At 50.7% G+C, this 11,187-nt stretch overlaps 1 long non-coding RNA gene across 1 annotated transcript in view; it reads left to right on the forward strand.

The window, feature by feature from the left end:
* Positions 1-11,187, forward strand: part of LOC119969464 — a 99,106-nt gene that overhangs the window by 64,979 nt on the left and 22,940 nt on the right. The gene's annotated exons all lie outside the window — the stretch shown is intronic.

Genomic DNA, 11,187 nt, shown 5'->3' on the forward strand with positions numbered 1-11,187 from the left:
CACAGTTTTAGATGGAGAACGCATCACTGGATGCAGAATTTATGTTGAGGATGCGCAGGGTCGCGCACTAGAAGAGACTGCATTAAAATTGCCAGGTCACTTAGGCGCGCAGGCAGCAGAGCTCGCGGCCATTGCTTATATAGTGGACCACCCAGATTCGTTCCCCAGCCCAGCAGACATATATTCGGACAGCTTATATGTCTGCAACAGCCTCACAGATTTTCTACCCCTGTGGAGGACAAGAGGTTTTGTCTCCGCAGACGGGAAGCCCCTTCCATCAGCCCCATTACTCCGACATATCCTAGAGAAGGAAAAGGATAGGACGTAGCATCATCAAAGTTAGCAGTCACCATAGGTCATCCCCCCTGGAAATGTAAAAGCCGACGCACTGGCAAAAGCAGGTTCCAGGCGTGGGCACTTTTGGACACCCCCAGCTAGCGCACCAGCTAGCGCCCCTGTGAGTGCAGTTCAGGTCTCACAGACAGAGATAGAAGATTTAGTACAGGCACAGAAGTAGGACGAAAATCTCCGGGAGATTTTTAAAGGAAACTTTGTGGCCCGGTACGATAGATTCAAACACGCTTTGACCACACATGAGGGTGTGATCATAAAAGATAAATTGTATGTGGTTCCTGAACAGGACAGGAATCAAATGATTGCCTTATTCCATGATAGTCATGGATACCAAGGGATCGACCCTACCACAACACACCTTAGACAACTCTGTTGGTGGCCCAACTTAAGACAAGATGTCACCCACTACATAGAGAATTGTTTAATTTGTGCGCAGAATAACCCGGAGAGGTATTCAAAGAAGGCACAACTCAGCCTCACTCGCCCCGTTAAGGGCCCCTGGACAAACCTCCAGATCGATTTTATAGGACCATTGCCCCCTTGCAGGAATGGCTATAAATATGTTCTGGTGGTCATAGATACCTTTACCAAATGGGTAGAGGCATTCCCTTCACGCACCAACACAGCAAAGACAGCTGCAAAGATCCTGACCCACCACATCTTTACGAGATGGTGTCTCCCCAGAAGTATAGAGTCAGATTAGGGATCTCACTTTACAGGACAGATCATGAAGAACATCCTGACCATATTCGGAATTTTCACATTGCGTATCACCCCCAGTCAAGCGGGATAATAGAACGCATGAATCGGACCCTAAAATCGACCCTTAAGAAGATGGTACAGGAGAACAATTCGACTTGGGATTCAGTGCTCCCATTCGCACTAATGTTCATCCGAAATACAGTTTCATCATCTACAGGTTTCACCCCACACACACTCATGACCGGACGCCCTATGAAAGGATCAGAATTCATTTTAGGACTGGACATGACCAGCCCAGAAGTGACGGCCCTCACACACGTGAAAGCAGTCAAAGAATTAGTTGAGACTGTAAGGTCTGCACAGTTAGCAGCCGCAGTAACATTGGGAAAAAGACAGAAACAGAGCAGGGCCTGTTTCAACAAGAATGTACACCCCACAGAATTTCAGGTTGGGCAACAGGTCATGTTATCTGTTTATAACCCCAGCACGTTTTTGGCTCCTAAATTTTCTGGCCCGTACTCAATTTCGGACAAAATCAGCCCCTCAGTATACAGAATAAAATACCCAAACGGTAAGACTGCGTGGTTTCATATTAACCAGCTAAAGGCTTATGGAACACAGTCAAACCACATGCACCATGTCCTGCTGGATGCAGCAGAACACCTCGCTCCGCCCACAAGAGACACATTTCCACCCTCCCCCTCACAGACCAGTTCCTCATCGGACTCGACCTCGACTCCGCCCACTGAATCCAGACCACGCCCACAAGCTGCCACAGCAGAGACAGTGACAGTGACTGTGAGACTAAGGACAGCCACAGCACTCCACCCTACAGCCCCCACTTCAGCGACTACGACCCCGACTCCAGTGACCCCATGGAGATCACCTACATTAAAAATCCGGACCCACACCTACACCCACCACCCAACACTGACGACCCCGACAACGCTCCTTCAATTTTAGACCCCACGATTTGGCACAGGGACAATTCTTGGCGACTTGTCCGCAATGACGAGAGTGACCCCCGGTCACACAATGCAAAGATTGCATGCCTGATCCATACAAGGGTATGGGATCCGGGTTAAGAGGATGACTTGATGTCTGACTCCCGACACGGCAACCCCTTTGCGACCCTGTTTGCAGAGCATGAGGAGAAGTGAGGTGTCCAGATGATGTAAAAAGAGGACACGCTTGAGAGAAGCGCTGTCCTTTCTGATGGAACCTGCACGTATGTTTATTTGTTTGTATGTTAAATGTTTGATTTGGAGATTGGCCACTTACTTTTCAGCTGAAAAGCTTGTGACCACCTCACATGCACATTAGTTTGTCCGCCGATATTTCTGAGAACTTCACTGAATTGAAATGTCCTCTGCAGAACCGACAATGTTCACGACTTGTCTTCTGTTTACAGATGTTGGAGCATCTTGGCTTCTCCCTTTTTTAGGTGCCCCTCTATTCTGGGAATAGAGGCTGCAATTCCACTACGACTACATTCTTGCCCGTTCATTTCAGGTTGCTCAGACAGTGGAGAAACGACATTGAGGACCCGCCCTGTCTGAGGACCCCCCTTTGGTCAGCTAAGCTCGGGTACAGCACAGCACGCCCTACCCGGGGATCCCATACAACTCTTACCCGTCGCGGCCCATACGCAACTCATTCGACCTTTTCGTTTCTAAACCTTGGTTTCATTTTTGCTTAAGGTAGCCCTTCGGCCGCCACTCCATATGCTATTTACATCCAAGAACATTTTGGGATGGTAAATTTCAACACTCTGCGAGATGGCTCGCACTGGTTTAAGATAAGTATATGTCTGGTCCTAAATCCGCTTTTTGAAAAAAAAAATGAGGGAGTCACATGGAGGTGACCATCATAAAGGGAAAAATTGGAACAAGAGGACAGATATACTTAAAGTCAAGATATTAAGCTGAACACTAACAGATAATATGCTTGATCCCCTTAGCTTTCGGACGTTCAGGAAAGGAACCGAGGCAACAACACAGCAAGATCCCAGAAGAGAAGAGAAGGGAAGAGAAGAGAAGATGAAGAGCACTCGAATTGCTATGGTTTTAGCTATTGTGGCATCTGTGTGGTTGTGCGTGGACGTGGGCCCCCTTTCCCACAGTACAACATTTGCTAACTTCTCCCAAACCCAGACCACCCCCAGCCCAGTCAATGGTAACAGTACCCCGACCTGGTGTACCAAATTTCTGACATGGTACTCCTTGTCATATGTAATAGAATCACTTTTGGTGATTGCAGTCCTATGTATCATAGTCCAGACCCTCAGGATGAGGAAATGGAGAAGGAGAGCCCACCACTCGCGGGCCTCAACAGTGTACAGAGTACAATCCACCATTTTCGGATTCCACCAATCCCCCCAACCCCTTGATGTATGATAAAAGATTTAATTTTGATACGATCTGTAAATAAAGATTATTGCGGATGTATTACAATGTTCTGCGCTCGACTGCTGAGTCAGAAAATGAAATGTAAAGATGCTGTTGTATGAATGAGTAAGGGTTTAGAATGTTATAGAATGTTTTAAATGTGAGATGAGAGTAGTTTATTGAGATAGTTAGAGGTTCCCGATTCGAATTGGTAATGCATGTCCCCTTTGACATAGCGCCAATCAGAAACTGTTAGTTAAACATTTTTTTGCCATAGTTGAGGAAAGAATAGAAGCCATGGAACTCGCTGAGGTCAGGGGACCCAAAGACACCGTACTTAGGTGATCCTTCATGATTTCTCATGAGGATCACAAGGAGGGAGTGTAGCCACCGAAGTTGGCCATTTCCCTAAATACAAAATGGAGGAACGCAAAGCATACAGGATAAAATGGGCAATGTTTGCAGCCCCAGCAGGCTGCACCTAGCAGGTGTGGATTCTGTCTGCTAAGAAAGCAGACAGCACCGAAACGAACATTTGCATACTAATGAGGCAATCACCGGGATAATTAGCATGTTAATGGAACGATTCCAGATACAATGGACACAAATGGGGAAGCAACTGCAACATTGTAAAGGATACCAGACACTCAGGCACTAACAGGGTTCGAAAACAAAGAGCCTGAGAGCCAGTAGCTAAGGAACAGCCTCAGTATTGGGGGGATTCAAACATATCGATTGGGAAGCGACCCAATCGATTCCAAGCAGGTAAGGGAGTCCGCCCAAAGGAGCGCGGATCCCTGGGACCTATAAAAGACAGGTCCCACACATGGTTCAGCCCAACTCTCTCTTTAACCAGCACTCCTCCGTGGACCAGCACCTCGACCAGCTTTTGACAAGAAGACCCTGAAGGAGAGGAGAGGGTTCGGACAGCAGCCGTTAGAAAGTAAGTGTCTCACAACGACCGCTACCAGAGATAGACACTCCTGACCCCTTTTTAACTTATACCAACCTGAAGTCTGCAGACCAGAGCAGAGCAAGAGGCCTTGTTCCCTGACCCGGCAGTTCCTTCGAGATAAGTATTAGTTTATTTAGCAGTAGGAATAGCTTAATCCTTTTAGCGTGTGCATGGGTAGTTATTATAATTGTATTATAATAAACTCAGTTGTTTGAACTTACTAATTGGTGTATGGTTTTATTGCTTTGAACTTCACCTTGAACTTGTGGCGGTATCTTAACGATACCTGGCGACTCCAGAGCTATGTAAAGAAACAGAGCCAAATTGAGTGTTAAGCACACTCACCCAGAACGATCAACAGGTCATCGAGGGTTGACACCCGAGGCCTGGCCGCCCGAGCAAAAGCTAAGAGCAGAGCAGCAGCCAGGAGGTGCGAAGCAAGCCAGACAAGTGCTGGCATCATGTCTCAGGGAATCGGGGAGCAGCAGCCAATGGGAGCAGGATGACTCAATCAGAGCCCGAGGCCAACCAAGCAGCCAGGCTAAGAGCGAGTGGGCTGGGCTGGGCAGTAAACAGACTGGGCAGCAAGGGTGAGATATTGGTTTCTGTTCCTTGCATTGTGTGAGCTGAAGGTGGACAGGGTCAGGAGGGCATTGACGTCATTCGGGGTGGGGCTCGACATCATTGTGGGTGGTGTTTGACATCATTAGGCCAGGGGTCAATGTCATTGGAGCTGGGCTCGACAGCATTGGAAGGGGGATCAACATCATTGAGGCGGGGCTCGACGTTATCCACAATTAGAGAGAGTGCGGGGCCCCCAAAAGTGTATGACCGCCTCTGCATACTTTCCAACAAAGTTCACAAGATAATCATCAGAAATGCTGACAATCACTGCTATTTTCTCCTCTTGCCTAACTATAGTGCCTGCTACCATGAATATGCCCTTTAATACAGATGGCAGGCAACACAGGGAACTTTCTAGTCTGCATGGTTTAATTCATGACTGGACAATGCACTTACTGGTTGAACATTCAGGGCAGTACAGATAACTTCAAATAATGTAGAAGTTATCCAACATAACTTGGCGAGGCAAAATCTGACGTTAGACTTTTGGATTGATGCAACACTTTCATAATACAACTCACACTTTGTAATTCTGTCACTCATATCTCCACCAAAGTTCAATTTCCTTCATTAAGTCTCCAATTATTTATAATCTTGCATTAGTTCGTTGTTTTATATTTTGGAGTTAAAAAGGGAAGGGAAGTTGTTTTATATTATTTGTTCAGGCTATTTATAATCGTATTTACGAGTTCTCCATTTAATTATTTTGAGACGTCGGAATTTCTGCTGCCACGTGAAAGGAATTGCCCAGTTCATTTAATAAACATAGGGTGGGAATTAACGGTTGTTCACGCCGGTGAGAAATTCCGGCCCCACGCCTGCGCACGGGTTTCTTGGCAACGGCTGGACCGGTAGATCTCACTGGCGGGTGCCTCTCTTGATGTAAAATGCACTGCGGGGTGGTCGGTTAATCCCGCCCATAATGTTGTTTATACTCAAATATTTCTCTATGGAAAATCCCATCATGTTTTTGGTGAGTGTGAATTAATAAAAACTGGCTTTGTAAGAGATCAATAAATTGTATGTGGGGGGGGAGGGATTTGAAATTGCAAACTGTGGTCAGAACAGAAGGAACAAAAGTTGACCATTCTGCTCTTTGAGGCTGTTCCACCATTCAGCTAGCAACACGTGGGATTTGGGATACACTGCAGGAGAGCGTGGTGGAGACAGATTCAACTGTGGCATTGAAGATAGAATAGGATGAGCACATAAATTGAATAAAATTGCAGGGCTACCGGAAAAGTGTCTGCGAGTGGGACTAGTTAAATGTCTTTAGCGGTGAGCCGGCATGGACTCACAGTGTGGGATTTTCCAGCAGCGTCATCAGGCCCTGTTGACGACGAGACCCCGCTACAGGGTCCCTGCTGGCGGAGGGTGCAATCAACTGGAAACCCCACTGACAGTGGTGGTTCTGGAAGACCCCACGGCCAGCCAATGGCCGGGCCACCTCCACCACCGTAAAACACTCTGTGTAAGCGCGTAGAAAATCCCAACCAATTGGTTGAATAGCCTTCTTTTGTGCTGTGCCCATTCTATGATTCAATCAACTCCTGTCTTAAGGGCAACACGGTGGTGCAGTGGTTAGCTCTGCTGCGTCCCAGGTTCGACCCCGGTTCTGAGTCACTGTCTGTGTGGAGTTTGCACATTCGCCCCGTGTTTGCGTGGGTTTCTCCCCCTTAACCCAAAAGATGTGCAGGGTAGGTGGATTGGTCATGCTAAATTGCACCTTCATTAGAAAAAATGAATTGGGCACAGAGCAGTATGCTTGCGCTCCTCTGGCACCCTGGCTGTATCAACCTGGTTGGCACTTCAACGGAGTCAGCAGCACTGTCTGGGTGCTAGGCTGGCAGTGCCAGGGTGCCAGGTTGGCATTACCAAGGGCCAAGGTCTGAAGAGAGTCATCCTGTTAAAGGGGGGGGGGGGGTGAAGGTTGGTGTATGAAGGGGTGTCATAAAGGTTGGGGGATGAAGGGGGGGGGACTCAGCAAAACCTTAGTGGGGGGGAGTGGGGTGATGCCCATGTCTGGTGGTGGGGGTGGCATTGTCCATGGTGTGGGTTGTGGGGTACCCTCAAGCTCACTTTGAGATCAGGGTACCCTTTCAAAATGGCGCCCCAATCTCTGAGGAGCCAGTCTCACTGGCAGGTTTATATCCCCACTACAGGAAAAAAACCTCTGGCCGTGATTCAGCGGAAAGATTTCGAAGTCTTGAAGTGAACGGGAACTGCCATGAGCTTGGCCCAGGAAGGCCTGCAGCTCTATGCAACATTAATTGGTCCACTTAACGAGTCCATATGGGCTTCTCATCACAAATGAAGGCTCGGCAGCCAATTCACCCGCACCTTATTCATCAACCCCCAGCAAGGTCGAGCAGCACTTAAACAGCACTTGCCCAGCCAACCTCAGCCAACTCGCAAAAATGGTGCCCAGGAGAACAGCCCAAGATTCGGGGATGCAGACCTGGGGAGGCTCCTAGCCGCAGTAGAGGCCAGGAGAGATGTCCTGGCCCACCGAGGGTTCCGGACGGTCAGCCAAAGGGCAGCCAGCATATTGTGGCAGCGGCTGTAAGCTCCAGGAGCATGAACAGGAGGATTGACCTCCAGTGCCGAGAAAAGGTGAACGACCTACACCGGGCAGCAAGAGTGAGTAGACGAAAACGCCCTCCATTCTGAGACCTTTCCACCTCCAGGCGTACATTCACCCCCCCCAACTTTCCATGCGATTTCCAATCCTCCCTTCACCCCCTCCCATAAACGCCCCCCAGCCCTCCTTTCAGCCCCTCTCTCCATTCAACCCCCAACCCTTACTTCACATCCCCCCTCCCACCACTGTGCACCACGCATATGGCTAACGTTGCTCTCCCTCTGTCTCCTCAGGAAAAGCTCTCCCTAAATTGCGGGAGAGTGTCCAGACTGGCGGAGGCGTGCCGGACATAAAAAACCTCACCTCCTTCGAGGAGCGGAGCCTAGAGGTGACTGTGGTGGCCGAGGACAGGGCCACACGGAGGTAGGCTGGTGCCGCACAGGTGAGGCCCCATCTGGAGGACCTGTCAAACGTGAGTTGCTATTGCCATACTGACTGACCCATCCCTCCCACTGACCACATGTTCATTCTCCTGCAGGTCCTCCAGGTGAAGGCGCCAGCCCATCCTGGGTGGCCCCCTCTCCAGCCTCCCAGGAGACCACCTTGCAGGGGAGCTCCGTGGAAGACATAATGGGGGCATCACAGCTGTCATCCCTACCCTCCACCAGCGCAGATACACACACCTTGGTGTGAAATGTTAGTGGTCAGGCTTCTGGGGCACCATCGTGTGAGCACCACACTGCTGCTGCTGCACATCAGGTGGAGGCAGGAACTCCCAGGTGAGACAGCTGTCAGGGGTCTGCTGGATCCCAGGATCCACAGGATCCAGCCTGATGCTAAGACTATCGAAGAGATATGCCTGGAGCTGATGGAGATGATAGGGAGCGGTCAGGACATTCAGAGGGAGGTGTCAGCGGCACTCCAACAAATCCACAGCCGATTGGGGGAGTCCCAGAGGCTACTGGTGCAGGAGATGTCACAGGCAATGCGTGGCACCGAGGCGAACACTGCTAGGGTGGCGGCTTCAGTGGACAGCTACACCGGGCAGCAAGAGTGAGTAGACGAAAGGTGGACGCGCCGGCACCATTAGTGAAGGTATCTAAGGTATGGCACATTCAGTGATGGCCATTGCTGGGGGCCTTGGCAGAATGTCCGACTCGATGGGGGATGTGACCGAGCACCAGGCTGACCTTGATGAGGTTCTGCAGAGCATGTCCCGTTCTCAGATGGGAATGGCCAAGGTGCTGTGGAGCTTGTCCCAGTCACAGGTTGGCATTGCTGAGGTGCTGCAGAGCATGTCAGCATGATAGCATAGTATTTAGCACAGTTGCTTCACAGCTCCAGGGTCCTAGGTTCAATTCCCGGCTAAGTCACTATGCAGAGTCTGCACGTTCTCCCCGTGTCTGCGTGGATTTCCTCCAGGTGATCCGGTTTCCTCCCACGGTCCAAAGATGCGCGGGTTAAGTGGATTGCCATGCTAAATTGCCCTTTGTGTCCAAAAAGGTTAAGTGGGGGTTATGGGTATAGGGTAGATATGTGGGATTGAGTAGGGTGCTCTTTGCAAGGGCCGGTGCAGACTCGATGGGCCGAATAGCCTCCTTTTGCACTGTAAATTCTATGTTCCATGTCCCAGTCACTGAGAGCGTCGACATGATGGTGTGGACCATGGGGAACCATCAGGGCTGGCTGAGCCAGATGATTCAGGGGTAGCCAGGGGCTTGAACCAGCTGCTCCTCCATCCCAAGGTGGACTTCAGGGCCCTATGGATACCAACCGGGAATAGGGGGTGCTGGGTGACAACCCAGACCCTTCCCATGGAGCTGCATGGCTGTGCAAGTGCCGCCGACAAGTGCGCCGGGGCCCTCCGACCCCAGAGCCCCCAGAGGACACTGGCGAGGGGCATCGAAGGCCACGGGATGAGGTAAACAACTAGCTGCCTCCACCTCAGATGTGCATCCTGGGGGCACACCTAGATACAGCGGTGGAGCTAGGAAGGCAAAACATCGAGGATTACTGAGGGCACCGAGGGAAGGGGTGGGGGGGGAATAAGTAGGGTTGAGGGGGTTAGGGGCGGGGAATTGTAAGACACGGTAAACATCCTTGTGCACAAACAGTATGATGCCTCTGTCACTTTCTTCCACAATGCTGCCCAACCTCCAAATACTTGGCCCACCTCTCCAGACATCTTCCCTTCCCCGTAGCACCCACCCTCCGGCCATGGACATGTCCCCGGAGCTGTGTCCCATCCCCTAAGTATTCGGATATTGGCTGCTGCATGTGCGGTGTTGCCACACGCAGTGTTCAGGCATCAAGCTCGGATTGGGATACTAGGCAATGACTCTCACATACTACATGTCCCACCCAGCCACGGGAATCCACTTGGGTTGTGTGAAGTGCTCACTTAACCACAATTGCCAATTCCCAGTTAGCATTAGCCTTCAGCCTCATGGCCAGAGGCCTCGGCAGTCAGTGGAGGTTACGGGTGGCCAGTGGGAAGATGGGCAGGGATAAGGTTGACCCGGAACGGATATACATGATCCTGCAGCATGTTTTACGGTGGCCCGCAATTGGCTGGCAGGGATTGGCATGGTGGTGCCACATGTGGTCGCCTTCGATTGCCCCCCAGCACCTCCCCCCACCCTCTCATGGCCACCCACCTCTGCAGAGGGTCTCCCACCCCCAGATGAGGGTCCCCTAACCCCGCCGAGCGCTGGGGTGGTAAGTCCAAAACCACTGGGTTGGTTGCCTGTGGGCAAGGATGGCTACTCACCTCCTTGGCTCCCCACAGAAGCCATTCCGCCATGTTCACATCCGAATCGGCGCCAGCGTGACCACTTGCTGGAAAGGCCAATGAATGATGGGAGGCCATTGGATATGGGATGGCTCCCATTAATTGTGTAGAAATAGGGCTTAAGTGGTGATATTTGGTTTCTCACCGCACTACGGTGAGATCATGCTTTCGCCTACAGGAGCTGGCCGGTTGTAACGTAAACTGTTGGGCGCCTGGAGCAGTTCTTGTTTTTGGCCTCTTCAGCTATTCACCAGCCTCATTTCGCTTGAGTGAGAGCATAACGGGGCTGGAGAATCGCGCCCTTTATGTGTGGGCTAGACTGGGGTGAAACATCCCAAGCTCCAAAAAATGATTAAGTGTGGGTGAATCCAGGTCAGGATCTCACCCAAAAAGCCTGTGGGAAGCACCCCACCAAACCCGTCCAAAATGATGGTCATTTTTTGGGTCTTTTCTACCCTCTGACTCCTCCCCTGACTGTTCCCCCCCCCCCGACTGTTATTTATCTAGGAGAAGGTAGATAGATGGCTAATCCATCCAAAGTCGAACAGAAAAATCTTGGGCGGGATTCTCTGTCCCTCCATCCCCGTTTTCTGGCACAGCGCACCCCTGCCAGCAGCGGGATCCTCCATTCTGGCAGCTGGCCAATGGGTTTTACGATTGTGGCCATCCCACAACGTCAGGAAACACCCGGGCGTGTGTGCGCTACCGGCGAAGCGGAGGATCCCACCGACGGAGAATCCCGCAGCCTGAATCTGTACTGCTTTTGTGTAGATTTATGATAGGAAATGTAAAG

Source organism: Scyliorhinus canicula, chromosome 7, assembly GCF_902713615.1.
Source record: "Scyliorhinus canicula chromosome 7, sScyCan1.1, whole genome shotgun sequence".
NCBI classification, from domain to species: Eukaryota; Metazoa; Chordata; class Chondrichthyes; order Carcharhiniformes; family Scyliorhinidae; genus Scyliorhinus; species Scyliorhinus canicula.